We start from the raw sequence: 24,949 nt of genomic DNA, 5'->3' as shown, positions 1-24,949 counted from the left end.
AACTTATTAAAACTGGAATGTAAGTGGATTTATTCACTGAATGCTGTCAAACCTCTTGGTATGAATGATTTTAACAATTATTTTCTATACTTATGATACAATTGATCACAGAATTACTGACATGACAACTCAAAATAATTATTGTATCTGGTCCCTTCGCTTAAAATGAAGCATAATTTGTGTATTATTGCCAATATTCCCACATAAATCTAGAAACTGTAGCAAACATATACAGTATGCAACCTATGTAGGGTCTGTTAAAACAAACTAATTGTAGTTTTCAGCACTTATTCACATCACTAATATAAAAAAAAAATGTATATTTGTTTACACTGCACTTCACATAAGTAAAAATGTTTATGATATCAATTTTACGATTCTATTTAAGCCTTATATGAACACCACCATTCATTGGTGCTTTTCTATAAGTATCACTTTATAGTTTTGATGCACATCTAACATTTTCTGTGTGGCATTAATTTATCACACAATCTTTGTACATTTTCCACTATTTGTCACTGATCATATTGATCCTAAGTTATTAATATAAAAAATAAATAATTTTTTCACAAATATTTTAACACTGATATACAATATATCAGTTATTTAGATCTATTCTTTTATTCCAACAAGTAACTAGAATGTCACGTATCTGTTATGTTTTGCACCTCATCATACACACATGACCTCCAATATTATGAGGTCATCCTTATCACATAATTCATCCCCTACTAAAATTTATAAGTAATAATTTTTGACACTGATTCCCATTATCATTTGGCTTTATGATTATTAAGGTATTGGACCTTTGGTACTCTCAGCTTAATAGGAAGAGGCTATTTTTAATATGTAACATAGTATTCATTCATCTCTTATTTATGTTTTTTATCAGCCGAAATTATTCTAATTTCAATAACATTAGATAACGTTATCTGAATTTATATGATAATCAGACCATTCTAGGAGGTCCGCAGTTAGATAACTGTAGAACACTATAGAACATAACAATAAATATACTAAGTTTATACAAAGAAATTTAGCTATGCTATTGCACTTGTTTGTAGTGAACACATATTTGATACTATTCAATGAATGGCAATTTATTTGAAACAATAAGAACCTTAATATATTAACTTTTGTAGATAAACTAATATTTAACCCCTTTATAATTAAGGTTATGGGGGATTAGTTGGAGTTAAGAAATAACAGATGCAGCCCCCTTATTATTATCACAATACATATATTCAGTATCTATATGTTATATTAAGTATCACTAATGGGATCAGTATCTGCTGTGGGATCTCAGAAAACAGAACTGAACAACTAGAAAAAAACTAATTGTATGAGGAATACATTAGAATTTTTAGCAGAGATTGCCATGTATGGCTCCTGTTGTTTGAATGCCTGTTCACTGACCGATAACAAGGTTCTCTTGGCACACTCCTATGGTCATACTGAATGTCGCTAGTTCCAGCTGAGTTCAAGGAGATCCTACATACCGATACTGCCTACAGCGTATTGGAGTTTTGACGGTGATGTCATCTGCCTGGGGGTGTCTGTCGGGCGACTCTCAACGGTCCCGACTTGCGGGTGTAAGGCACGCTGAAAGTGCCGCCACAATTGTGAGTATTTACTCATAGGGGGGAATTCTATCTGTACATATTCCATCGATACTGTTTTATGGGTCTGGCGCCTCTCTCTCTCTCTCTCTAGTTACTATCTTCCAGCATATACAGCTGTAAGTCATATTTCTTATTTGTTTAAAAATAGAGCTCCTATGCGCTCCAAAAAAAACCTGATGCGTTTCACTCTTAACAGGCTTTATCAAAGACGGTGAGCCGCCATATTCTCAGGTTTAAATATATTGTTAGGACCCGTATGTGCTGCCTATTTAATTTCCATAGGTTAACATAGCTGTCCATCATGGTCAAAGCCATGACTTATCTGTCTCCGGTTTTGACATCTTGGATATATATTCCTGTGCCAAATCAAATTTTTGTGTTATTATATTACTTCTCAAGCAAAATAAAATGATGTTCCTTATTAGTAGAATATTATTACAGTTGCAGAAATCTGTACTTAATCTGACATTCTTTATATTCAGATGAAGACTTTATAAATTATACTGGCAGATGAATGTTTCAAATAAATTCTTCTATATCTGATATTATTCAAAAATTTTGGTATTGTCATTTACCAAATGAATTTTGAGGAAAGAGAATAAATGTATTTTTGCTAGGGTTTGAAATCACATTCATCATAAACCCATTTCAACCTAATTACACTCACTTATGAAATAGTAGGATGTCTCTATTTATAATGACGAGTGATGTCTCATGATATTATTATATCTATTTTGAAAGGGAGCATCGTAAGATATATTGTTATATTCTTAAATTGATCGATGAGTCCAGTGAATTGTGAGATCCACCTTTAATAATTGGTTGTGAATGTGATTGATTGTGCCAAAACATAAAAAATACCCAAGGAAACATAAATAAAATTGATCAATTGAAAAATCGAAAATGAGTGATTATACTTAATATTGTGAGAGTGAAAGTGTATAAATAGTGAGTCTAGTCATGTCCTTGTTGTTCTCATTGTAAAAGAACCAAACTGTCTTCCAAAAGGGTGTGAGAGGGGTGTTTTATATATATATATATATATATACAACAGCTAAGTAGCAATTAAAGAAGGGAAAGTTACAATTGAGATTGTGTAAAACTCAGTGTGAGGTAGAATTGTATATTGATGTGTGATACGTGCATGTGTGACTAGCAGTGATACATATCTGTAGAGCTCAATGCCCTAAAGTACAGACTCTGGCCTATGTTCTAGCCAGGTGTATATTTGTGTAAGGAACCTATATCATATCGTTATCTTACAATTCAAGCTGTGAACAGTTCTAGATTATGAAATAAGATTGTGAACTTGCGTCGTGTGTTATATGTGTACTTTAAGTGGTTAACTCCTAAAGTAAAATAATCCCTACTGATCCTCCTGAAGTGTAAAACATTTAGAAGTGAGGTTGTTAATTTACATCATATGTGCGTAACGTAAAGAATTGAGACACATAGTTGGTGACTCCTAAGGTTCAGTTTACACCAATAATCCCACTAGGATATAAGACATACTATAGCTAAGTCTTAAGTGAACATAATAGTTGTTTTGTTCATTAAGTCCATGCGGGTGCACTGTATTTAAGAGATAAATCCATCTGCTTTCAGTCTTTAATAGGGTTTTTTCTAAATCTCCTCCTCTAATACCTAGACTGACTTTCCCGATGCCCAGACATGATAAATCCCCTGTATTGGATCTGTGAAACATTAAAGGGACACTCAGGTTATATTAAATTTTCATGATTCAGATACAGCATGTAATTTTAAACAACTTTCCAATTTACTTCAATTAAAAAAAATGTGCACAGTCTTTTATATTTACAATTTTTGAGTCACCAGATCCTACTGAGCATGTGCAAGAATTCACAGACTAATGCATTTGTTATTGGTTGATTGCTATCACATGGTACAAGGGGAGTGGAAATATACATAAATTTGAAATTTGTTATAAAAAATCTACTACTCATTTGAAGTTCAGACTAAGTGCTATTGCATTGTCTTGTTATCTTGCATTTGTTGATTATGCAAATCTAATGTGTTGACTGGTCCTTTAAGAAATGTGCTGCAACGCTAGTTATATAGTTGCCATCTTCTTTAACTTTACTGGCATTTTTAAAGTTTCAAAGATGTTTCATCAGTCTCACTCTTAATTTATGTGTAGTCATCCCAATGTACATTTTGTGGCATAAATTACCCCCTCTGACAACTGATATATCTGCGAATATGAAGAATATGTCTGAACCTATCAATGATATTATCAGATCTGTATACATATTTGCATGTACGGCAGTTGCCACATCAATGAGAACCAGGGGTTAATAAAGTCTATGTTTTGTTTCTTTGGAGATGACTACTAGTTATCATGTATTTTATGTTTTTAGTATGTCTGTAGGTTATGGATGGTTTGTCACCCAAGTTTTTCTTTAACAGCGGGTCAGAAATGAGAATTTTCCAATGTTCATTGATCATTTTAATTACCTCTGAAGTCTAAGCATTTTTTGTTAATACCAATCTGGGAGTGTCTGTGTAAGGTTTTTGTTTCTTATACAGCAATTCTTGTCTATTGGTATTTTGTGCTCTGTATTTGTTTTTTTTTATGCATCTTTTTATGTATCCCCTATCAAGTAATTTAGTTTCCAGTTCATGAGTTCTTGTCTGAAAGGTAATTAAATCAGAGCAATTTCTTCTTATTCTCAGTAATTCGTGGTGCCAGGGACATGCATGTGCACTGGTATTATGTAGTAGGCTGTTTGTTTCCTGTATAGGTCTGTACTGATGCTGCCATCTAAGTTTTTCAGGATGGTTAAGTCCAGAAAGTTGATGTTGGTTTGGCTTGCTTCATATGTTAATTTGATGTTGATCTGATTGGAGTTCAGTATAGCTAAGATTTATTTGCCAAGTATGTTTATGCTGAACACTAGCAGCAGATTTCAAACCGGCTTGCTTCCCTAAATATATTGAAACCATTCATGTGGCTAGCAGCGCACAATGCTAACTAACTTTTGGTTGATTTTGGGAAACACATTTATTTCTTGCTGCCATTTATAATAAGCGATACTCTGTGTAAACAAGGTGTCCTGCTTTCATGGGTTTTATAATACACAGATGAATATTGATTACATCCATACCTCACTTGTTGAAGCATTACAGTTATACATTTATGATTTTCCAAATTTGTTTTTTTGTGCGTGTCGGGTTACTCATAATCTAGGCCTAAATATGAATAAACATTTTACTGAGCACTACAAGATAAGTGCCTCTCCTTAACATTGAGAATATTAGTGAACTCCCTTTATGAGATACACAGTTCCCATGGTAAAAAAATCCTTCAAAACAATACCTGAGGGGCCTAGCAATACTGATTAAGTATCCTATAGTATCTCACCAGTCAGATTTAGAGAATGCCTGAGTCTTTAATATAATCTAAATGTATACCTGCTTCAGTCATAATATATTTTACCCATTGTTACCCATCTAGCAATAGTTTGAGAGGTGACAGAAGCATGAAATGGAAAAAAGATGTGAGAAGAGGCAGATGAATTTGTAAGAGGTAAAGTTTTAGATTCATAAGCTTTATAATAGTTCACAATAAAGAGTTGAGGTTGGTAGAAAATAAAAGAAGAGGTAGTATTAATGTGTCTAGAAATAAGAAAAGTAACATCTTCAAGGGAAAACATGTGGTTGTAGTCTAAGGCTTTAATGGCTGAAATGTTTTTTTAAAGGAAATAAAGCAAAGAAGGGGGTAGTTAGAGTTTTATGTTAATTGTTTAAAGGTTAGGAAGTCATTGGAGGGCCAAATCTTTAGAAAAGAGAGAACTATGTATATGCCCCCCATCTTTATATCTTTTTTAAAATACATCATTATATAGAGTGAGACAAAATTGAGGTACCATCCAAATACCTAAAACAATTCTCAATTTTAGACCAATGCTATTATTATTATTATTATTATTATTAATATTCTTCTTCTTATTATTATTATTATTATTATTATTATTATTATTATGTATGTTAGCCTTTGGCCCCATTTATCCTAGTCCAGACAGAAAGTTACAGTTATCACGGCAAATAGGCAGCATCTGCTGCCCACTATAATCCTTACACATGCAATTGTTAATGCAGCCCCACCCCTGAAGAACTTGTCAATCATCCTGGCCAATCCTGACAATGATGATTTAACTTTGCCACCCTTCAGGTAAAGGAGAGGAAAAGTAGCAGCAGTGTTAAGACAGCAACTACATAACTAATGTTTTAGGCCCACTCATGCAAGCATGCAATGTTCGGGCCCTAAAGCTGCATCTACAACTTCATAAACGGGGCCCTATTCTCTGCAATTTTAAAAACCACCATCTTGAAAACAGCAGCTTAAACATTTCAAACATATAAGTACAATATTTCCTGAATTTTGACTTGATTCTGTAGTTAACTCCTTTGCTAGAATTCAGTTCTGGTCCATTGTTTAATGTTGTTTTTGCAATGAACAGTCTTGATTGTTTATAACATTCCCAGTTTCTTTGGAAGAGGCCGAGTACATTATTGAAAAGAAATAAAACAAGTATTGACATGACTTATATTTGAGAAATCACATGAATAATTTACATTGATTCCTGTCGGCAAGTTTCCAGCTACATAGACACAACATCTCCATTCCTGCAGAATTATTTGTGACAATGAAGACATCCCAATCTTGAAGTTTTGGCATATTTTATAAAGTGACAGATATACTGATATGTATTGTAACACACAAATATAGCAGACAATTGCATTTCAGAACACAGTTCATTCCTTCCTGTTGCAGAACTATATATTTATTTATATATTTCAATATGCTCAAAGAATTGACGCATCAGTACATCTAATTTGGTTTCCAGATAAAAATAATCTAAAAATAGCTCCATCAAAAATGAGACAGAAAATAAATTATCTGAATGCATTACAATGATAAAATTACAGTTTGTACAACACTTTGGAATCTCATATGCTGTATATCCCATTATAGTAAATGTACATTCATATACATACATTATTTGCATCTTTGGTTCCATAAAGATTTCAAAGTTTATGATGTGTATAGAAACATAATGCTTTTAGTTTACCATGCCATAACAAAATCTGTAAATAACTCTAAAACAAACTGTGTTGTATTTTATTCACAGCTGGAATACAAGATTTTATGACAGATAAACTGGCAATGCAAATTAAAATGCATCCTTTTTCGTCTGAAACAACTACGTTAAATAGGTTCTGCTAACAATTTGAGCTGAGGATTATGTAAGTATTTATATGTTAACAAAAACAAACTTATGACATCAATATTTGAAAACATCTTTAGATTTTATTATGCAGTTTAATTTAGATTGATGCAGTACAAAATGTACTGAATTTATTTTAGTCTAGATTATACTGAACTTCAAATAACTGAACACTGCTCTTGGAAAAAAAATAATATAATGTTTTTGACCTCTATTCTAATAAGGTCCACAAATTACTGAATAAAGGGACATTAAAGGGATACAAACCCCAAATATTTTCTTTTGTGTTTCAGAGAGAGCAGCCAATTTTAAGCAATTCTCTAATTTACTCCTATTCTTAATTTTTCTTCATTCTCTTGCTATCTTTAAATGTAGCCACCAATTAGCAAGCGCTACCCTTGGGCTCTGAACCAAAATGGTCTGTCTCCTAAGCTTAGATTCCTGCTTTTTCAAATAAAGAAAGCAAGAGAATGAAGAAAAATTGATAATAGGAGTAAATTAGAAAATTGTTTAAAATGTGCTGCTCTCTCTGAAACACGAAAGAAAATAGTTAGGGTTTGTATCCCTTTAATGTCCCTTTATTCAGTAATTTGTGGACCTTATTAGAATAGAGGTCAAAAACATTATATTATTTTTTTCCAAGAGCAGTGTTCAGTTATTTGAAGTTCAGTATAATATAGACTAAAATAAATTCAGTACATTTTTTACTGCATCAATCTAAATTAAACTGCATAATAAAAGCTAAAGATGTTTTCAAATATTGATGTCATAAGTTTGTTAGAAATGTGTTTAAAATTGCATGATCTAACTGAATCATTAAATAAAAAAAATGTAGTAACCCTTTAAACACTAAAAATATTTAATGCACCTCCCTCTAATTATGGGTGCCATCATTTTTTGAACCTAGGTTTTACTTGTTGGTATCTGAAGGAAGATTGCTGCACATGTGCAAAAAATATGTCTGCAATGGAATGCAGTGAAACATAGATTTCGACATGGCGGCAGATAGAGGAAGGCAGGGAACAACCTCAATATTATGCTTATGAAATGTATTTTGTGTGCAATGTTCCTTAAATAAAAAAAAACAAATTGCTAAAAGATCAATTTTAGCTGACAGTGAACAAAACAAATCTTAGTAGTATATATCAGCAATTAAGCAGTTTATTCCAAAATATGTTTTGTTTTTCTTAGAACAATTTCCAAGGTTTTACAAATCAAGATCATTAAAGGGATAGAGCTCTAAAAAGGAAATCCATATTAGTAGTCGGGATAGGTGAATGTTTTGCAACATTTGAAAAATGAAACAAATTTAAACACATTTGTTTGTTCGTTTTAAATTTTTAATGTTTGTACAACATTCTAACATTTGTTTAATGTAATAGTATTTCTAATGCTTTCTTTACCTGTAATATTCGATTCTAATTTTTTCTAATAAATGGATTCAAATTATGCAATATTCAAATTCAAAAAATTATTTCTAATGCTCTCTATAAATGTAATATTTAAATTATGCAATATTTGAAATAGAAACATTTGAATTGATCATTTGTATCTATTATGTATCTATTTACTAAATTTCCTACCACATGAACTATTGAACTTCTGAATAGTATAAAATTGAATGTTACATTTGAAATTTCAAATATTACATTAAAAATTTCAAACTGTAAATAGAATTTGGTTATAGAATATTTAAGAATATTCGTTTTTATCAACATTTAAGTAAATCGAATTTTTACAATAACATTCGTTCTAACATTCAAATTTAAACACATTCGCCCATTCCTAGTCTACTAAGCTTTGGGTAATTTGGAAAACATTTACATGAGTTTATGCCCTAAGCAGGCTATCACTGTGTAGAAAGTTGCAAACTCAGGTGGAAGATAAAGGCACTGCAACCTCTCTAGCTAAAGAGAGCGGAACTGAATAATATTCAATCAATAATATATTATATATATATATATATATATATATATATATATATATATATAGTATATATATATATATATATATATATATATATATATATATATATATTTCTATGTATTTATTTCCTTAAAGAATGAATAAATTGCTCTGTAATATTTAAACTGTCTGCTATGTTTTGTATACATTTGTTAAGCCATGGTATTAAACAATATGCGTACTCCATAAAAACAATAATTATAGCTCTTATTCTGTTGGTCTGAACGATTGTTTTATTTCACTTAAATTTCATAAATTCTTTAACAGTTTTTAAATGTATTCTAAATAAATCAGTGCATTAAAAATGTATGTATGTATATATCTGTTATTTGGTCTTCTGAATTGCCATTTTGTTTCTGCTAGTGTTATCTATCTCAGCTGTTAAATATACTTGTATTCATTTATTTGCAAAGAGAATTTCAAATGCAGGGAGTTTGCCTTTACAACAAAAGTCAATTACGTATAAAAACACTTTAAAGGGGTATGAAAACCAAAATTTTTATTTCGTGATTCAGTTGTAGAATGGGATTTAATACAACTTTTAATTTACTTCTATTATCAATTTATTTTCATTGTATTGGTAGCTATTTCTGAAAAGCAGGGATGTATGCTTAGGAGCCAGACCATTTCTGGAGCACTATATGACAGCAGTTTTGCAAGAATGCTATCTATTTGCAAGACCACTAGCTGCAGCACTATTTCCTGCCATTTAGTGTTCCAGATGTCTACCTAAGTATCTCTTCAACACAGAAGATCAACTTAGAAACTAAGCAGATTTGATAATAGAAGCAAATTGGATTTTAAATTGCATTCTCTGTCTGAATCACAAAATACATGTGTTGGGTTTAATATCTCTTTAAATGCTTGCATGCAGTACAGATTGTTGTAATTCACAATAAGCAACAACAATATTTCTACCACATGAACATTTATTTGTCATAAAACAGTAAACTAATACATTTTAAAGTACTCTCTTTTGATGTGGCAAAGAAAAAAAATAATTAATTTATCTGATATTAAAATATTTTTAGTCACTTGAAGCTAAAATACCAACCAAAAGCATTTTCAATAAAAAGTGTGTCATGGTTTTCACTTAATGTTACATTTAAAGAAACATGAAACTGATATTTTTTCTTTCATGATATAGAAAGAGCACCAATTATAAACAGCTTTCTAATTTACTTCTGTTATCTAATTTGCTTCATTATCTTGATATCCTTTGCTGAAAAGCATATCTAAATATGCTCAGTAGCTGCTGATTGGTGGTTGCACATAGATGCCTCGTGTGATTGGCTCACCCATGTGAATTGCTATTTCTTCAACAAAGGGTATCTAAAGAATGAAGCAAATTAGATAATAGAAGTAAATTGGAATGTTGTTTAAAATTATATTGTCTATCTGAATCATGAAAGAAATTTTTTGGGCTTAATCTCCCTTTAAATGTATATATAAATCATTGCACTCTACAAATAAATAATAATAATAATAATAATAATAATAACAATAATAATAATAATAATAATAATAATAATTTAATAGGCATAAAATATGAGCACTGTAGGAGTCAGCTATGAAATCAGCAACAACAAAAAAAGATTAATTTTATGTTCCAGAATTTATAAGGTAAATGTGTTTCCTTTATAGAAATACCTGATACTGAAAAAATGTAACATTTAAAGGGACATTAAACCCACATTTTTTCTTTCATGATTTAGAAAGAGAATGCAATTTTAAACATCTTTCTAATTTACTTCTATTATCCGATTTGTTTTATGCCCTTGATATTCTTTGCTGAAAAGCATATCTAGATATGCTCAGTAGCTGCTGATTGGTTGCTGCACATAGATGCCTCATATGATTGGCTCTCCCATGTGCATTGCTCTTTCTTCAGCAAAGGATATCTAACAAATGAAGCAAATTAGATAATAGAAGTAAATTGGAAAGTTGTTTAAAATTGTATTCTCTATCTGAATCATGAAAGAAAAAATGTGGGTTTAGTGCCCCTTTAAGTAAAGTGGAGAGGTGATATATAACAAATGTATTTAAATAAATAAATAAAAAAATACAACTACATTCAAAAAAAATAAAAAATTGTATTATTTGCTATATTAATTTCTTCACTCATATATTTTTGATTTACGTAATGTAAAATATGTGTGTATTTTGTTATTTTTTTAGCACAGGTGTAAGTCAATGTTAGGGGTCGATTTATCAATATCTGGCAGACATGATACGCTGTAGCGTATCATGTTCGCCAGACATCGCTTAACATTGCACAATGTGAACTGCTTGTGCAATGCCGCCCCCTGCAAAATAGCCGCTAGCAGGGGGTGTCAATCAACCCGATCGTATGTGATCGGGCTGATTACTGTTCCCCGCCTCAGAGGCAGCGGACAAGTTAAGGAGCAATGGTCTTAAGACCGCTGCTACTTAACTGCTGTTTCCAGCGAGCCTGAAGGCTTGCGCGGAATCAGGAGTATTTGTCCCCATTCGGGCCATGAAAAAATTGGCCAATTAGTATCAATGCAGGGAGTGAAGAGTTAATAAACATTTAGAATAAGAAACAGCCAATAACCTTTAGATAAGGCAACACTATAAAAAAAAAATAAACAGAACGCAATCAAGTTTATACATATATTTTTCATGTGCAACAAATTTTATTCTTACTCAGAAAAATTGTATTCCCTATAGATTATCAATTAAAATTTACTTTAACCCATTGACTTTAAGAAAATTATGACAGAACGTGCAGTGATCCATTGCAACATCCTAAAAGAGTTTTTCTTTTTTTTTTTTTTTATTAAATCTGTCTATAAACAATCTTTGGAAAATTCATCTAAGGTTGCAAAGCCAACCTTGAAGAAAACTTGATGTAAAATGCAGTGAAGATAAATATATTTTTGAAGACATTAAATCTATAATTACCTGTCCATCATAATCTTTGAGCAACATGATTTAAGAAACCATTGGGAAACAGCTACTTTTCAGCCCCAAATGCAATAATAAATGAAACAATAAAGTTATATTGTAACTTCTCAAAGTTGTAATATTGGCCTTTATGATAATCATATAATTTCTGTAAAAATAAAAACAATAAGCATTTCTGTAGTTGGAACAAAAGAAAATTACACTGCCATTACTGGAATATAATCAGTTTAGCCTTGGTCTTATGTGGATTTTTATATGATTATCCGCAGGATATATTAGATAAATATCTACAAGTATGTCCTTTGAAATGTCTCCTCTAATCTTACTCTGAATACCTAACAAGATTTTCGTTTTCTATTTTTCCAATGAGTTTCGGGGTTATTAAGAAATATTACTTGAAAAGATTCCTGCACAACTTGTGTTGTCTGTTTTAGTGTCTTATATAATTACAAACTTCACTGACTGTGCACAGTACAGAAGAGAAATGCAATCTCCTATACAGATAATCCTTTTTACAGTCACAGCTATGTGGTGATATTTAAGAAAAAAATAAAAATAAACTGTGTTTTGACACATAATGAAATATCTATGTACGATAAAGTTTCTGCAAATATACTGCTTTTGGAGCATGAAGATTGTCAGCTGAAAAAAACACCTTGTATTATCTTACTTAAAGGAATATGAAACTCACAATTCTTTCATGATTCAGATTGTGCATCCTATTTTAAACAGCTTTCTAATTGTAAAATATTGCTTTCACAAAAGTGATATTTGCGCCCAACGTAGTGATACCAGCACATGCTAATGTGCGCTGGTATTACAAGTGAGGTGCAATGTCAACACGAGAGCGTACTTCCATAGGCTCCAATCAGAGCCTCGTTCTCATGCTGTCAGACATGGCATGAGAACTAGTGCATCGAAGGGGGTAAGTTGCGCAGCGAAGGAGGTAAGTCATGCAGCGATTAGTAGCAATTGTAAATATGAATGTATATGAATACATATATATATATATATATATATATATATATATATATATATATATATATATAAACTAAATGCATTGTTTTTTTTGTTTTTTTTAAATGCTACTTTTTTAAAAAACAAGGAAACTAACACTTAAGTTTGGGGGCAATTTGGGACATTTAGAAAGTTAACCAGAGATCTAACCTCTTGTTAATTTTCTGAGCGCTAATTGCTACTGCAAGCTTGCGGTAGAAATAACCAGCCACTGATAATGGCTGGTTAATTATAGCTCGCTCTCAAACAGGCAAATTTGCCCGTTTGCAGGCGTGCAATAAATTTGCACTCCACTTGTAATCTAGCCCTTACATTAGTATCAATTTATCTTCATTATCTTTTGTTGAAAATCTGTGATGTATGCTTAGGAGCTGGGTCATTTCTGGAGCCCTATATGGCAGCAGTGTTGCAAGAATATGAATGTTATCCATGTAAAAGAGCATTGGATGGCAGTACTATTTCCTGGCATGTATAGTACTCCAGGTATCTTTTCAACACAGAATTCCATGTAAACGAAGCAAATTTGATAATATAAGTAAATTGGCAACTTTTTTTTAAATGGTGTGCTCTGTCTGAATCACAAAATAATTGTGTGTGTTTAATATCTCTTTAAATGGGTATGAAGCACTTTGAGATTGAACTATATATTTTTTTTATTATGTATAGTATTTTTTTTTTTAAATGCCATTATTTATTTTGCTCCCTTTAACCTCTATGAGCCACATTCATTAAAGCTTCAACTGAAAACTCACTATATTTAAGCATCAAATTACGCAAAATATAAACTTATCAAAGTTATTATGATCTCAATTCATAAAAAAATGATCCAAATTGATTTAAGTTCCGCTACAGAGATCAACAGTCACTGAAACTCGATTACTCTGTAATTTCATCAGGAATTGTGCAAAATCGATCAAATCTAGAGGTAGATTTGACCTATAAAACAATTATTTTATTTAGTATTTAATATCTCTTTAACTTCAAAACTTATGTACAAACTGTCATAAAAAATATCTGCAGCAAAATTAATCAAATAAGATGTTTGTAATTTTAAAGGCGGAAATGCAATGTTTTACAAACATTTTTTATAATAAACTTTTCAATTAGAGATAGGCTCAGTGGCTGCACATAAATGCTTCTTGTGATTGGCTCACCCATGTGCATTGATATTTCCTTAACAAAGGATATCTAAAGAATGAAGCAAATTAGATAATAGAAAGAAATTGGAATGTTGTTTAAATGGCATTCTCTATTTGAATCATGAAAGAAAATATTTGGGTTTAGTGTCCCTTTAAGCCTTATTTTTGATTAATGTAAAAGTTGAATGAGTAATCACTGCAGTTAAGTAATTATGTTTATGATTGTCAATGAGGTCTAAAATGTTGTAATCCCTTGGAATATCACAAAAAACTATTAAAAAAAAGACTGAGAAATTTAACTAGAATCCATATCAAAGGAGAAGAACTATCATCTAAAACTTGTCTCTGGTAGGTCACTGTGTCCCACCTGCTACAAAAACATATTTGTAATTAAAAACAACACACTCATGGAGCAGAGAGAGGACTATGTATTACACTAAGTGTGATGCCCAAGGTTAACCAACCCTGCACCAGTCATTTTCACCCAATTTTTAATAACAAAATAAAAGTTATGTCTTAACCCTATCAGGTATTCTTTGGCTTCTAGTCTGGGCATAGAGTGCTACATATGCATTATTTTCATGGAGTTATTCTTTTTTCCCACTTGTCTATGATCTGCACCAGTCACTTGTTTGGCACAGACAGGGTTAACAGACCCTTTCCACCATAACCAATTTGTCACAACCTCTCTAGTTTGTTTTAGACCTAGAAAAATGACAAAAATTCCCCTTTAATGACACCCACACAAAGCTATCTCTGGGCTGCCACCACCTAAGATTTATTATATGTGAAATCTTAAGGAAAATCCAGACTAACTAATTAAAATCCTAAAATACAATTTATCAGACATTAAGATAAAGAAAACACAGCACTATTATCACCAGTCTCTTTTTAAGTAACATAGTTCAAATATTAGACAAAGGCTAAAGGGACTCATACAAAATCACTTGAAATTGATGCAGCATAACTGTTAAAAGCTGACAAGAAAATATCTCCTGAGCATCTCTATGTAAAAAAGGAAGATATCTACCTCAAAATGTATTCAGCTCACCAGAGTTAGTGCTGTATAAACAGTTATAATTCAGCTGCTGTCCAGCTACAATTAAAAAAAAAAAATAGCCAACCAGCATCAGCAGTGCTGAGGTAATGTTTGCCTTTGCTTTGAACTGATGAAATTTCACTGAAATTTCATGAGCTTTCTTAGCACTCACTTACATTGAATAAGAAAATAACATGACTGTGTCTGCACATGACAGATTCACACTCCCTAGCAAGTCCTTCTTGGACAAGCATCCTGACAGGCTGCTTAAAATCTCTTTACAATGGGGTGTGAATTCTTAGGAAAGTTTAGGTAAATTATCTTCCTTTTTTACATAGAGATATTCAGGTGATATTTTCTAGTCAGCTTTTTACAGCTATGCTGCATCACTTTCAAGTGCTTCAACATTTGGGTATCATGTCCCTTTAATAAAGGACCATTTATTACGAGCAAAAAAAGAGTCAGAGTGCACTGATATAAGAAAAAGATGTTAACAAATAAAATTACACACAGCAAACAGTTTTAAAAACAAAAAGGAGAAATAACAGAACCTATAACTTTAGCAGAATATAGTCTTTTGTTTACAGGGAAATGGAATCAAACTTGGTCAGACACCATGTTATAAACAGCTTCCTATGTAGAATGACAAATTTATATTGTTGAAATAAAAGTTATACACACTTTACTGTAACATCAGATTACTTGACCAAACCGTACCCACCCCTCTTTTTATTGACATTTGATAAAACTCTGTATCCTTGGCTGATATTATAGAAAAATGTATAACTTTTGTTATATATATTCTGTACATACATATATATATATAAGCTATGCCCTTCTGACATGCTGGGGATTAGTTTGATACCAAATATGACATGGTTGTCATATTTTTATCATCAAGTGTCATATATGTGATAAGAGCATGTTTTAGGATGTACTAGTGTCAACTCTGATTTGACCTAAGACTGTGTTTTGATGGAAACACTGTTTTCTGTAACTATCTTTACAATTTATGGAGCACAAAAATCACCATAGTGCAAAGGGATAGTTACCCCCCTGTGTAATGTGGATCCAGCTGCAAATAGTAAAAGTCAGTGGTCCCATAAGTCTAATTCTCTAAGACATTTCTGATACTCGGTTGTAAAATAGCAAAGAAAATTTAACTACTGAGATACTAAAATCATGAGGCCTTTATGACACAAAGATTATCTTCAGAAGGTTGACTCAGCTTGTAATACTCTTGGTTTATCTCCTGCATTGAAGATTAGGAAGATAAGTACAGATAAAAGGTATATTGCTTTGAGAGCTAAAGTAGAAAGGATTTCTGAAGCTTTAAAAATAAATCTATCTAAAAAAAGTAAGGAAGTAACTGAACTTCATGAACTGAATCTCAAAGATAGGTTTGATAAGTGTGAGAGAAATCAGAGACTAAGAACATTTCACCATTTTCAGGTGGTATCAGAGAGTACTATCAGGTTCTTCTTTACATCTGCATAACAAGAGTTTGAAGAACATGCAGTGATGAAATCTGTCCCCCTGATCCTATGGAACAATGGTTGTTTTGCTTGTGTCTATGGTGACCAGTGGTGGTTAGACTTGATTGAGGACATCAGTTAGGAAAACTGTGATGTTTTTGTAAAATTCTTCCACTCACCTGGACCAAGAACATCATTCAAGGGGGGGCGGAGCCAGCGCTCAACTGAGATGGCTGCACAAGAGTGAGCTCCGTATCTCAATTAGGGCCAAGCCATAAATATTGGGACATATTGGTGGACAATACGACTGCAGAATGCCCAGGAGGGTATAACAATGTATGCGGAAGCTTTGTGAAACATTCAGGTGCATGTAAGGAGAAGAAGTGGGCGCTTTAAAAATTTTACACCTCGCGCCATTAAACGGATCTATATGGCCGCAGCGCCACTGCGTATATCTACTACTGGGTCCGTTGAGGCTAAGTGCAAGGGCTGCTACGGACCCGAGATCACTGACCGGGTAGCCGGATGGAAAAGGCCCGCTGTGCATGACTCTGAGAGGTGAGAATATGAGTCTGGAGGCGAGATGGTTACGCCATTGCAATAGTGAGTAAAGCTGCTTGGTTGACTATAGACACAGAGGAGCAGGTGACTTTTAAATGTTTATGATCATGCATAAGATTTCTACACAGAATGGATAGCACGATTGCACAGTTTGATTGGGACATTAAAAGCTAGCTGATATAGTGATAGAAAACGAGAGCTGGCCTTCTCAGTAAAACGATTTTTAAGTGCGTCACAACAAGTGGAAACAGTGTGATGCATTAGAGGCCTACAGATCTAACGTTATGCCTGAAGGTGTCGAAGAGCAATATAAGAAATAAGTTAGAAATGCCTTGCAATGTACATTAACTGTAAGAGATTTAACTCAGAGTGGGCTTAAGATCCTGCAGTCTCGCCATTATTAAGATATCACTGCAGACCTATCTAAATGGTAATTTGCAATCAACAAAGCCTTCACCTAGGCAGTCACTAAAATTGACAGACCTGCAGGCCTGTGCTTTTACATTATAAGACAAGGGAACTCTCACAGACTGTTTCACTGGAATGGAGCATAGTGTTCTATAATTTAAATTGACGTTTGTGCTGGAGTGATTTTGCATCCCTGGAAGCCATTACAGGGCTGGAAATAAGAAAGCCTTAAAGACAGAATTATTGTTTTATAGTCCTTACTGAAGAAGTGTGCTAAACAACATGTCACCAAAAAAAGGCTCTAGAGGAGATAATTCAAGTAAGAAAAAGGTGAATGGAGTGCCTTCAGTTAACAAGTTTTTTAAGAGCCTTGAACCATCACAGACCCCAAATACTCATCAGATGGAACCTAGACTGAGGACAGATTCAACATCATCGGAGTCTGATTCAGAGGCCTCTGGACACCCAGTTACAGTACCCAAAGCTTTACTTGATTCACTACCCTCAAAAAGGACTTTACTTCTCTTGTACAACAGGTAAAACAATGTATAAGGGAAGAAATAGCAGACATAAAAAAAGACCTTACAGAGATGGGTCAAAGGGTAGATAAGCTGGAAGATGACTCAACTCAGCGACATAAAGCATTGCTTGATTTTTTTATTTTTCCAGCAGGATGACACACCAAGACCTGACAATCCTACATCTTGAAAATAAAGTTGACGACTTGGAGAATCGGAGTAGATGTCATAATATAAGGATAAGGGGTATACCGGATGAAGTTCTTCCACAAGAGTTAGAGGCCTATGTACAGAGTCTATTTGCATACTTGACAGATGAAGGGGGCGATTCCACCTATGCCCTTGATAGAGCACATAGAGCCCTAAAGTCTAGGCCCTCGGGAGACCAACCACCAAGAGATGTAATTGTTAAAGTTACCAGTTATCCCATAAAAGAAATGTTTATGAAAAAAGCGAGACTAAAGCACCCAATTAAATTCAAAGGCCTGAGTTTCCAGTTATTTGAAGATCTGTCCTCCAGGACCTTGCAGAAGAGAAGAGACCTTAGACCACTAACAGTTAAACTTCGTCAACAGAATATACCATATAGATGGGGACACCCATTCAACCTACAGATCCAATGGAAGGGTAGAAGAGTTTTTTACCAATCTCCAGAAGACATTCCTTCAACTTGTAAAAAGCTGAGACTGGACCTTCCTGAAATGTCTGAGAACTTAAAGATGCCCTTAGAGACACGCTTCGGTAAGGAGGCTCCATTACCCCAGAAAATAGAGTGGCAGAAAGTGTCAAACCGGAGAAGTGACAAATTGGTTACTAAGCAAATTACTACTGGAGACACGGGACAAGAGACAACTTAAAGCATGCATAAGTATTTTTTTATCTTATATCTGTTACCTCTGAAATGCCTTGTTGTAAGTTTTGCTGATTCCAGTGTTGGAGTGTCTGGGGTAAGGTAATATATAGTTGTCAACTATGCTGTAACAAAGACACCAACTATATACCCAGCTCTGGTCTTTATAGTTAAAGGAGTTAAAGTTAAGGTCAAAACCACATCTAGTAGAGACCATTTGAGAGCATATATACTATGTACAGTGAAAGGTCAATATTTAAGCTTTCCAGCCATAGTAGGAAAATGTAATGTTAACCTGTGATGATATGTGAGTACATAGTGCCCCACAGAGCAGCTGTCTGACTGTCTGAATAACACACTGTTTTGAGTGATATCTAATATTGTATTTTTATATATGTGTGCTTGGCCCTAGTGGGCAATTTTCCCCCTTGTTGTTATTGTTTCTATTGTAAAGCTTCTGTTCAAGAGGCCTTATGTTTCTAATTTACAACTGTTTTAACGTTCAAAATGTTTTTTCCTAGTATTGTTGTTAAGCCCAGGGATTGCCTATGCCATCTACACAGCCAGATTGCCTCAGCTGACTAAGAATAGTGAGTCAATATCAGTTTTCTGATGTCCACACAAGGTAAAGCTCAATATTTACACATCATTACACAAAATGTTAAAGGGTTCAATGTCCCGAGTAAAAGAGCGTTGGCCCTACAGGATTTACATAAAAGGGGTGGTAAGATCCTTTTATTACAAGAGACTCACTTTAAATTAAATAGCACACCAAAATATTTTTCTGCACAATATACCCAACATTTTCATAGTGTTAACCAACAAAAAAAGATAAATGGAGTGAGTATCTTAATTCATAGAACTGTCCCATTCAAGATACTACAAATTGACAAAGATAAGGAAGGTAGGTTTCTGTGTATAGTGGGTTTGTTGTACGGAAAGCCAATAACACTGGTTAACCTATATGCCCCAAATAAGCATCAAGACACATTTTTCAAACAGGTTACCCGGAAAATTCAAGAAATATCTAAGGGACCCTTGATTGTTGGGGGGGATTTTAATATCCCATTAGTTCCTCCAATAGATAGTTCCAGTTCAGCTAATTATATACCAAACAAAGTCTCCAAGTCTATCTGGCAATCTATCAAATTACTTACTTTGCATGACACTTGGCACTACTTAAATCCTTCTAAAAAAGATTACACTTTCTTCTCCCACCCACACAAAAGCTATTCTCGCCTCGATTATATTTTAAAGGATCATATAGCTCTTGCTTACAAAAAGCAATGCAATATAAAACACACAACGTGGTCTGACCACTCTTTAGTAGAATGCTTTTTAGAATGGCCCTCTATGCCGACCCGACCCTTTTGTTGGAGATTAGATGATTCTCTACTTCTTGACTCACAGGCAGTGGAAAATTACACTAAACAGATGGACACCTATTTCTCCATAAACAACACCCCAGAAACTAAGTTAGAAACAATATGGGAAGCGCATAAGGTGTACATGAGAGGAGAATTCGTTAAGACTAAAGCTACCAAACAAAGGGAGAACAGGAAAATATATCTGACTTTAGCGAGAGAGGTCTCAGAGTTGGACTATCTAGCAAAGCTCAATCCTAGAGAGGACACTATACGACAAACTCTCACTGAAAAAAGGGAACAATTAAATGATCATTTGCAAATTGATTCTCAGAGAAAACTTTTGTTCTTACAACAGAGGTTCTACGGGGAAAGCAATAAAACAGGTAAATACCTAGCTAGAGCCCTCAAGAAACAACAAAATAAACTGTACATCCACTCGCTCGTGGCAAAATCAGGCTCTCAGATAGAGGACACGGTAGCTATTGCCAAAGCCTTTAAGGAGTATTATCACACTCTTTATAATATTAATCCATGGAGACCATCAGATATACATAGAGAAAAGTGTGACCAATATTTAAAAGATATAGAACTCCCTCAAATAACGCCAGAAGATATACAGACATTAGAACTACCCATTAGCATAGAAGAAATTCAAATAGCTATTTCAGACATGAAACCCAATAAAGCGCCAGGGCCAGATGGTTTCACTGCCCTTTATTATAACACTTTTAAGTCTCAGCTAAGCCCACAGTTAGCATTGCTATTTAATTCCATCTCGGATACTGGTAGGTTCCCAGACTCTATGCTGCAAGCGCATATTTCGGTTATTCCAAAACCAGGTAAATCACCTACGACACCAGCTAATTATAGACCAATTTCTCTGCTTAATGCGGATATTAAAATTTACGCAAAAATATTAGCTACCAGAATCAGTGCTTTACTAACCACACTGTTCGATGAGGACCAAGTGGGTTTTGTGAAAAATAGGGAGGCTAGGGATAACGTAGGTAAGGTGGTTACCCTTATGGATCATATTAAAGTCACTAACACCACAGCTGTCTTTCTTTCAACAGACGCGGAGAAGGCATTCTACAGGTTAGATTGGACATTTTTACACTCTACATTAATCAAATTTGGCTTACCCACTAAATTTATCTCTCAAATTTTAGCCCTATATTCTAACCCCACGGCACAAGTTAGGGTTAATGGTCTACTGTCGGATGCCTTCGAGATACGCAATGGGACTAGACAGGGCTGCCCATTGTCCCCGTTACTATTTGTGCTTTCCTTGGAATCCCTAGCTGCTAGGCTGCATAATAACCCTAATATAAGAGGAATAGAGATTCAAGATAAATCGTATAAATTGGCCATGTTTGTGGACGATGTTTTAATGACCTTGTCCAACCCAATAGAATCTTTAATAAGGACCCAGGAGAAACTGCTTGAGTATAAGGATGTATCCAATTTTTCAGTCAATCTATCTAAATCAGAGCTATACCCTATAAACGTCCCAGCAGACATTATGAGGGACTTAAAGGCAAATAGTCTGTTTAGAATTAATTGTACAACACTGAAATATTTAGGAATACAGCTAACTTTGGATGAGGACAAATTACGTAAACTTAATTATGGGAGACTTGTCACGGAATTTCAATTATTAACTTTGTGATGGATGCCAAAGAAGAATATATCATGGCTAGGTAGGATCGCAGCTGCAAAAATGACTTTATTGCCAAAGGCGCTATATATCATACAGGCGTTGCTCATACGGGGTATAAATAGAGATATACATAAATTGCAGAAAATATTAAATTCATACATTTGGCAAGGAAAACCACCTAGACTCTCTCAAGGGGTTTTATACGCTCCCAGAGTGGGGGGTGGTCTGGGGGTCCCAAATTTACACTAGTACAAGACTGCAGCATCTCTGGGTAGAGTTGTAGACTGGTGCAGACAGAATACACATTCTCATAAAAAATTGGTTCACCTAGAGGGACAATTACTAAATGTACCACATATGAGTAATATGTGCTGGACCCCTTTGGCGTCCACAACCCAACTAAATTAGGTAAAAAATACACAATTTTTAATGAGACCTGGTTAAATTGGATGACCTATAGAAATAAATTTCCCAAAATATCCACACAATACTCACCATTGACAACAGTGACATACAATAGAGAATTGGGGGACTTTAGACCTGGGACTAGGAAAAATCAGAGGACGGCAAATAGTCTGAGTAGTCTAAAAGATCTAATACCAATTCACAATATTATGCAGGAGGGTACACTACTGAGTAGACAGGCTCTGAGGGAGCAAGGCTACGACTATTTCCATACTTGGTTCACCTATCATCAAACTAGACATTATATATATACGCATAAATATAAGAAGGATTTTCTACGACCACTAACAGCATTTGAGACACTATGTCTGAGTATTCCGCACACAAAAAATGGTATAATGTCTACAATCTATAAGTTACTTATAGAAACACACCTCCCACCTAGACCTGCATATGTGCAGAAATGGGAGAGAGAAATGAACATACAGGTATCTATTCCACAGTGGAAATGATGGTCATACTCCACGGCAAAGACTTCACACTCATCCTCGTATTTGGAAACCAACATGAAAATGATAATGAGGTGTTATCTGACCCCTAATAGATTGAAGCATATGTTTAGAAATGCGAGCAATAAGTGTTGGAGAGGATGTGGTCAAGAGGGAACTATGTATCATATCTGGTGGGAGTGTGCACATCTAAGCTCATTCTGGAGGGAAATATACTCAGAAATAGGAAAAGCTACGGGGGTCACAATGGAGTTCTCCCCCACTCTGGTTCTTTTTAATGATCTATCCAGTATTACATGTAAATTAAGGCGTAGTCTAACCCAGATTATGATTAATGCTGCTAAAAAATTGATCCCAAGGTTCTGGAAATCCTCTCGTATACCAACACTAGCAAGCTGGAAGCAACAAGTGGATTTTATAATCAAAATGGAGAGGTACTTTTATTTTTCCACTAAAAGGTTAAATGTGTCTTACGACATTTTTTTTCTTTGGGAACAATATAAATTCGCTATAGAGCGGAACTAGAGGGAGGAGGCTTAAAGTTGTTCTATATTAGAATGAAAGAGAAGTTAGATTAGTGCATCAACTATACATAGGTGCATAGTACGTGAATGAAAATCAATTAATGCCAAACGCTTTGGGTTACATATACACTTATACCTGACCTATACTGAGCTTAGACAGATGAGGCATGAGCTGCAATATATCCCTGGGCTACCATATGAAGGTGCTAATTGACATCTTGGTAATTTTGTCATTGTAAGATTCATATCAAAGTGTATTTTATTTTTGTTGTTGTTTCTCTTATTTTTCTCAAGTTTCTGTTTCTTATCAGAAGTTGCTTAACTTGTATGTCTATAACAGAATGTTTTGTGTTAATAAGATATGCATATTTATCCATAAGAACCACAAGAGCCGCTAGAGACTTGTAAAAAGAACTTTTTATTTTATTTCATTTTATTTGGCTGTGGTCTTACAACATGAATGTATAAAGTACATTGTAATGCTAATATTCTGTATATTTGACGCATGTAAAATAAAAATAAAATATTTAAAAAAAAGAACATCATTCAAGATATCTACTGAGGACAAAGTTTGGATTCTCATAAACAATGTTCTCAGAAAACTGACACCTGCAAACTTGACTGCTGCCATCAGATGCTCCAACAACATTTCCGAGAGACTAAATTCCCAATGCTCGAAAGGCGGTGAGATATTCAAAAGAGATCCTTTGCCATGTCGAGAAAGACAGTGAAATATTCTATTTATATATTTATTTTTTATTTTTTGGGTTTGTTTTGTTTTGTCCTGCTGTATTCTGTATTGTGTTTGTTATGTTTGTTTTATATTTGTAGGTCAAAAATACCAAAAGTATAAGGTTGGAACATTGGGAGGTTTATATTACTCTAAGCAATGTTTAAAGAAAGCATTAAGGTAACTGACATTCGACTATGTTATAGGTTTTTCTTTCTATCATGTATGGTTTTAGCAATACACCCTGCAAGGTGAAATGTAAGCCCAATGAGAGGCTGTTTTTATTTTTTCATTTTTCTTTAATTCAGTAAACACCCTGCGAGGTGAAATGTAAACCCAAATGAGAGGCTGTTTACTAGTCTTGATTTAAAATACACCCTGCAAAGTGAAATGTAAGCCCAATTGAGAGGTTGTGTACTTATACTTTTGGAACATAAATAAAGGGAAAAAAAAAGAAAGAAATATTACAAGTGGCTGATATCAGTGTTTAAAGGCTCACACCATCTTGTATTTCATTCAATGTCTGGAAGGAGAATAAGCAATGAAGGAGAAGTGGTCAAGCTGTCAGAGCCACCAAGAGAGCTGTCAGCTAAACAAAGTGGTTGGGATACATTCAGCTAATCAAAAGAACAGTATAACAAGCAAATCAAAAGGTCAAAGTGGTATGCAAAATTCATTTTTATTCTTAGTATGAAAAATCATTTAAAACAAATGTTTAAACAAGATTTGCAGTCAGAAGACATACCCTTTAAAAGCTACTTATGTATTTTTATTTTGTTATGTTAAATAACCATTTAGAATCAGATATGAATGAGCTTATGCAATGAGAAAGCAATTACTATCTAGAATGTTGTATGGCTAAGATCCTGGATTTCACAAGGTGTACTCCAGTTTTTCTGAGAGCAATTATATTACAGGAAATGTGTACAAAATAAATTATGATAATACAATACAGATTATTTTCCCCACTGCATAAAATTAAA

The sequence above is a fragment of the Bombina bombina genome, chromosome 1 (genome assembly GCF_027579735.1).
Source record: "Bombina bombina isolate aBomBom1 chromosome 1, aBomBom1.pri, whole genome shotgun sequence".
In the NCBI taxonomy this organism is placed as follows: Eukaryota; Metazoa; Chordata; class Amphibia; order Anura; family Bombinatoridae; genus Bombina; species Bombina bombina.
The sequence above is the reverse complement of the archived record's forward strand: the minus strand, read 5'-3'. Positions refer to the sequence as shown.